Genomic DNA, 7,479 nt, shown 5'->3' with positions numbered 1-7,479 from the left:
TAGATTTCACACCAGACAACTGACATTAGGAAAAACAATGAAAAAAAAATCCATGTTAGGTATGTCCCTCTCCTGCTCCCGTGTGTGTGTGTGTGTGTGTGTGTGTGTGTATAAAACACTAAAACATTTTGTACACCACATACTTTGTACCTTGGTTATGTAGAGGTGGTATCTAGGGTGTATTCATATATTCAAACTCATCAAGATATATAGAAAGATTAAATGTGTTCAATTTTTGTACACCTGTTACATCACAATAAAGGTTAAAAAATAAAATTGACTTTGGAATAAAACTCATAATGAATAAAATTAACACAATTCAGCAAATCAGAACTTTTAGAATGATTAAAAATTTCATAAATTTTTCACTGATAATGAAAAATAATTATGACATTTGAGAATGAGGTGATCTGAGAATGTTGAATGCAGAATTAAAATGAACTACTTTAAGCTTTCCAATAGACTAATACAAGTCTTTATAGAGGAAAACATGTTGCTGAAAATTCTAATCAATGAAGTTCTAGTTTAATTTGTGCAATTTTAAACATATAAACTTGTATTTTCTCTCCTTGGTATGGGAGAAGAGATTTATCCCTGTACTCTGAGTCTCCCTGTTTTCCAACAGACCTCATTGCTTTCCATACAGCTTAGCTTCACTCATTCTAACTTCTCACAAAATCCAGCTGTGTCTATTTCAAGGAGCCCACTCCTGTGATAACTGACTTCACTTGCACAATAACTTCTTTAATCCACTTATGAGGGCAGATTCCTCTTGACATAATTACCTCTTAAATGTTCCACCTCTTACTGTCATCACAATGACAAATACATTTTAACATGAGTTTCTAAGGGGACACTTAAGCCACAAAGCACAATTCTTTGCTAAAAGTAAACATTGTTGTAGAACATAGACAGGCCTAGGAGAAGGTCTAAGAGACTCACTCAAGTTTGGCCAAGCAAATAATATTTGTCACTTGTCATTTCATTGTCTGTGTTTCCTCAGGGGCAGTGTCTGTGAATTTTCTTTTCCTTTTGAGAATACTTTTCATTTGTGTTCCCTGAATGCTTCATATACTTTTTTGAATATTGGATATTTTGAATTATTATAAATGGGGTTTATCTGGAAAAATACCCCTACTCTCCTAGGAATTGTTGTTGCTGATTTTTGTGGGTTGTACTCATTTATTTAGTAATTCACTGTGTGTTTGTTGTTGGGAAAGTTAAAACAACAGAATACTTTTTTTTTCCTCAGCAGTTTCTTCATTAAGTATTATCCTAGTTTTTTAAAAATATATTTTATAATTTAAAAAACTTGATTCTGATTGTTTCTGACATCTCGATCATTGCTTTAGTTGAGCAAAATGGTTTTGAGGTTCCTTACAGTAACATTTTTGGTGACATCATTCCCCTCAGTATAATTTTGCATACAGCCATTTCAAAGGTGATATTATTATGTTTCCAACCCCCTTACAGTTTATGACTATTTACTATGATAATATATACTTTGATCTAAAAAGTCAAACATTTTCCATTTCTTTTTTATTTTCAAATTTGAAATACCTATGTATATATCAACATTGTTTAAAGTTATTTATTTTTCTTTGTTTTCAGCAAGAGGATAGGACTTCTAATTAGCACGAATCTAATAAAATATTTTATGTGAGATCTTTTGATTTTTCCACATTGTTCAAAATACACCACAGTGATTGGAAGTGTAAAAATTTGTCATCTGTTAGTAGGGAGATGCTTTTGATTTCAGCATAGTGTGTTACTTTATTATTTATGTTTACCATATTTAGCATATAACATAATGTATATGTGTTATATGCACAAACTATGATGCATATAGTTAATCTGATAAGTATTGTTAATTTGTTTGGGATATACCCTGATTGCATTTTACTTGATGCCCATTAATTATTCTTGAGCATTTATAAGGTGTTTCTGAGAAAAGACATGAGGATATTCCATCTCCTCATTGATTTCAGAAAAATTGGGTGTCACTGCACAATATTTTTACAGCATATTATATTTGAATTCAAAGAAGACATTTTGCATATTAAGTAAAATTTTAAGCTTAGCAAAGAAATGTTTGCATAATCATGGGGAGCAGGAAGGGTAATGGCCTCTGTCCTTTTCTATACCTGCCATGATTGCTCCATTTGCGTGTCTCAGGTTACATGTGCACTTAAGTCACTGTCACCTTTTTACAGTCTATTAAAAATATCCTAACCTATATTCAGTTTTTTCCATTTACATCAACACAGTTAATAAATATTCTACTTTATGGCATACTTTAGAAGCTTATACATTTGTTCATGATTATCTACTTCTGTGCAACCAAAAAGTATAAAATATATTTTACTTTGTTTATTTTTCATGGCATTTCAGGTTCAACATGATTTTCCCAGTCAAATGCACAACACCATTTAAATATTATTGATAGCACATGGATACCTTTTTTATCATTAGCTATATTATTATCTATATTGACATCAAGCCCCACAAGGTCAACTTAATGTATAGATGTCCTTAGCATTGGGTTTAAACACTTTGTATCACTCTGAGTGGTGTTTTTTTTTTTTTTTCCAGAAAACAGGAAGATCTAAAATTACTCATTCCATTTTTAAACGTATTTGTCATTCTCTGAAAAAAAATCACCTATGAAACTATCAGTTTGAATATATTTTAAAACTGTTTTTGGTTGAACGTGGTGGCTCGTGCCTGTAATCTTAGCACTTTGGGAGGCCGAGGCTGCTGGATTGCCTGAGCTCAGGAGTTCAAGACCAGCCTGAGCAACAGGGCTGAAACCTCGTCTGTACTAAAATACAAAAATATTAGCTGGGCATGGTAGTGTGTACCTATAGTCCCAGCTACCCAGGAGGCTGAAGCAGGAGAATTCCTTGAACCTAGGAGGCAGAGGTTGAATTGAGCCAAGATTGCACCACCGCACTCCAGCCTGGACAACAGAGTGAGATTCTGTCTCCAAAAAAAACCCCAAAAAACAAAAAACTGTTTTTAAGTAAATATTATCATAAACATCAAAGACAAGAACTCTGGAGAAAGTAAGGCAGTCACCGAGTCAACTCACCATTACAGTTATTTATTAAGTAGTCTTTTGAAAATGTTCAGCCAAGATGTGATAAAGAATCTCTAAATTCTGAATGTTGTCCCTGATTCAGGGAGACCAGCTTTTGTAGAGTGGACACATGGACTCAACCATACCAGAACAACAACAACAAATTTTATATGCATATATATATGTATCTCACAAGTGTATGTAAATGGATTATTTTATTTAAAATATGCAATATAGGCAACTATTTGAAAGCATATTATTTGTAATATTCACTAGTTCATGTGATAAATACATCTGTTTAAAAAATGAAAAAAGACAAGTAAACAATGTGAACTATAACTAATTAATAGGACTAATTACTCATATATGTGTTAGAAATATATAATTAGTTATTATTATACTTTAAGTTCTAGGGTACATATGAACAACGTGTAGGTTTGTTACATATGTATACGTGTGCCATATTGGGGTGCTGCACCCATTAACTCGTCATTTACATTAGGTATATCTCCTAATACTATCCCTCCCCCTCCACCCACCCCACAACAGGCCCCGGTATGTGATGTTCCCCTTCCTGTGTCCAGCTGTTCTCATTGTTCAGTTTCCACCTGTGAGTGAGAACATGCAGTGTTTGGTTTTCTGTCCTTGCGATAGTTGGCTGAGAATGATGGTTTCCAGCTTCATCCATTTCACTACAAAGGACATGAACTCATCCTTTTTTATGGCTGCATAGTATTCCATGGTGTATATGTGCCACATTTTCTTAATCCAGTCTATCATTGATGGGCATTTGGGTTGGTTCCAAGTCTTTGCTATTGTGTATAGTGCCACAATAAACATACGTTTGCATGTGCCTTTATAGCAGCATGATTTATAATCCTTTGGGTATATACCCAGTAATGGGATGGCTGGGTCAAATGGTATTTCTAGTTCTAGATCCTTGAGGAATCGCCACACTGTCTTCCATAATGGTTGAACTAGTTTACAGTCCCACCAACAGTGTAAAAGTGTTCCTATTTCTCCACATCCTCTCCAGCACCTGTTGTTTCCTGACTTTTTAATGATCGCCATTCTAACTGGCATGAGATGGTATCTCACTGTGGTTTTGATTTGCATTTCTCTGATGGCCAGTGATGATGAGCATTTTTTCATGTGTCTGTTGGCTGCATAAATGTCTTTTGAGAAGTGTCTGTTCATATCCTTTGCCCAATTTTTGATGGGGTTGTTTGGTTTTTTCTTGTAAATTTGTTTAAGTTCTTTATAGATTCTGGGTATTAGCCCTTTGTCAGATGGGTAGATGCAAAAATTTTCTCCTATTCTGTAGGTTACCTGTTCACTCTGATGGTAGTTTGTTTTGATGTACAGAAGCTCTTTAGTTTAATTAGATCCCATTTGTCAGTTTTGGCTTTTGTTGTCATTGCTTTTGGTGTTTTAGACATGAAGTCCTTGCCCACGCCTATGTCCTGAATGGTATTGCCTAGGTTTTCTTGTAGGGTTTTTATGGTTTTAGGTCTAACATTTGAGTCTCTAATCCATTTTGAATTAATTTTTGTATAAGGTGTAAGGAAGGGATCCAGTTTCAGCTTTCTACTTATGGTTAGCCAGCCCCATTTATTAAATAGGGAAGCCTTTCCCCGTTTCTTGTTTTTGTCAGGTTTGTCAAAGATGAGATGGTTTTAGATGTGTGGTATTATTTCTGAGGGCTCTGTTCTGTTCCATTGATCTATATCTCTGTTTTGGTACCAGTACCATGCTGTTTTGGTTACTGTAGCCTTGTAGTATAGTTTGAAGTCAGGTAGCATGATGCCTCCAGCTTTGTTCTTTTGACTTAGGATTGTCTTGGCAATGCGGGCTTTTTTTTTGGTTCCATATGAACTTTAATGTTTTCCAATTCTGTGAAGAAAGTCATTGGTAGCTTGATGGGGATGGCATTGAATCTATAAATTACCTTGGGCAGTATGGTCATTTTCACGATGTTGATTCTTCCTATCCATGAGAATGGAATGTTCTTCCATTTGTTTGTGTCCTCTTTTATTTCATTGAGCAGTGGTTTGTAGTACTCCTTGAAGAGGTCCTTCACATTCCTTGTAAGTTGGATTCCTAGGTATCTTATTCTCTTTGAAGCAATCGTGAATGGGACTTCACTCATGATTTGACTCTCTGTTTGTCTGTTATTGGTGTATAGGAATGCTTGTGATTTTTGCACATCGATTTTGTATCCTGAGACTTTGCTGAAGTTGCTTATCAGCTTAAGGAGACTTTGGGCTGAGACGATGGGGTTTTCTAAATGTACAATCATGTCATCTGCAATCAGGGACAAAAATATAATTATGTTTTAATACACATTTTTATTTTATAACAATTATATTTAGAATAATTAGCAGAAAATTTGTGAACATTATGCAAAGACTTCCCATAAACTCCATACTCTGTTTTCCGTTTCATTACTATTATACATTACTGTGACGTATTTGTCAAAATTTATGTACAAATATTGATTTATTACTGTGAACTAAAATTCAATTTTTACTCAGATTGCACTGGGTTAACCTTCACGGTTCCAGAATTTCATTCATCATGTTACATCACATTTAATCCTCATGACTCTTCATGCTTTTCTTGACTGTGACATTTTCTCAGACTTTTCTTGTTTTTGATGAACTCTATAGTTTTGAGGTTTTCCAGTCAAGTTCATCTGATATCTTTTTAATTAGGGAGTTTGCATTTTTAAGAGGAAAATCACAGAGATAAATTAATTTCCTCAGTTCACCTGAAAGCGTACATGCGCTCAAGATGACTTATAACTATTGATATGAACAAAAAATGACTGCCTGATGTAGTGTTAGTGATATTTCTCCACTGTGAATTTAGTCATTTTCTCCTGTCTGTATTGACTCTATTCTTCAAAAGAAAATCACTATGTGCAGCTCAAAGATAAGGAACTGGAACTTGTGATTCATCTCCTTGATGGCTGAGTACTTAAAGCAATTATTTGGAATTTTTCTGCATGAGAAATTGTTATCTTTTCCTATTCATTTTGTGTTCAATAATTTATTCATCTAAGTATCAACTCATGTATATTTCTTTTGGAGATTAAGTTATAATCAAATTCCAGTTTGTTTGCTTAAAATATTCTAACATCAGCCATTGGTAGGTCTGTTTTTTTGTGCCTGCTTTCCTTTTTTCAGAATCCCATCTTAGTTTTTTGTTTGTTTTTGCACTACATCCTTTTTGAAAATTTAGATTCTGCAGGATGTTTTTGTGCATTTTTTGCACCAGTTCTAATATCAGCTATTTCTCCAAAGAGCCCTGTTTCATTCTCTTAGATACTGGTATTAAAAGAAACAGATTATGGAATTAAATTGCACATTGCTGTTTCCCAGCTCTCTAAATTGATCATGTAAGAGAATATATGTATGTGGAGTAAGTTCAGTATATGAATCTAACTACAGACATTTGCTTAATAGTAATATCTGCATGTGTACTACGCTAAACATCAGTTCATCGTGGTGCATCCAGCTCTAATTCATTACTACCCACACTATTCTAGTCTTTTTTTAATTGCCTATCTGTACTTTAACTTTATTTATCTGTAAATTCCCAAAGGCAGTGAGATATCTGGGCCATACTATCTGCCATGCTTTTTTATGATTTGCTCAATTCCAGTGTACATATATAGTGGTTTCAGAATTATTAACTAGTATTCCCGTAGGAAAGAACTTTATCAAACAGAGCATACTATTTGTTCCTTTTTCTTCTGGTTTTAAAGATTTCACTCATTCCAAAGACATTTTGACCAATCCCTTTCCCACCAACCACCTGCAGTCTGTTGGTTCCATATTTTTTAACAAAATTAATGTTTTGGTAACATCTTCATTCCATCCTTGGATCTCCTTACCTCCAAAACATTTTCAAGCTTGTATTTATTAAGACTCACTATTGTACTGTGAATTGTGTGGGATTTGACAAATGAAGAGTACCAGGTATCTATAATTAAAGTATCACATCAAATATTTTGCTTATTCAATCTCCTCTTCCTCCCATAGTCCTGTAGAAACCACTGTTCTGTTTGTCACTTTAATAGTTTTGATTATTCCTTAATCAAAGGAATAATCAAAGGTTTGTCTCCAGTGAGTTCTCTCCACTGAGTTTTCCTTCAGTCAATGTTCTGCCATTAGACATGAGAAAAGTAACAATGGAAAGAAACTTTAAGGATGTTGTCTATGGGTTACATCCTTCAGTTGATGTACTATCCTTATACTAGGGAGAAAATTAGTATCATCTGAAAATATTCTGCCCTTAGATGACATGATACTATAAATGGAATGAATGTGAAGAGACGTTGGCCATCTATTTAACAACTAAACACACCAGAGGGCTCACACATTGAATAAACATGG

This window comes from Macaca thibetana, chromosome 8 (genome assembly GCF_024542745.1).
Source record: "Macaca thibetana thibetana isolate TM-01 chromosome 8, ASM2454274v1, whole genome shotgun sequence".
In the NCBI taxonomy this organism is placed as follows: Eukaryota; Metazoa; Chordata; class Mammalia; order Primates; family Cercopithecidae; genus Macaca; species Macaca thibetana.
The sequence above is the reverse complement of the archived record's forward strand: the minus strand, read 5'-3'. Positions refer to the sequence as shown.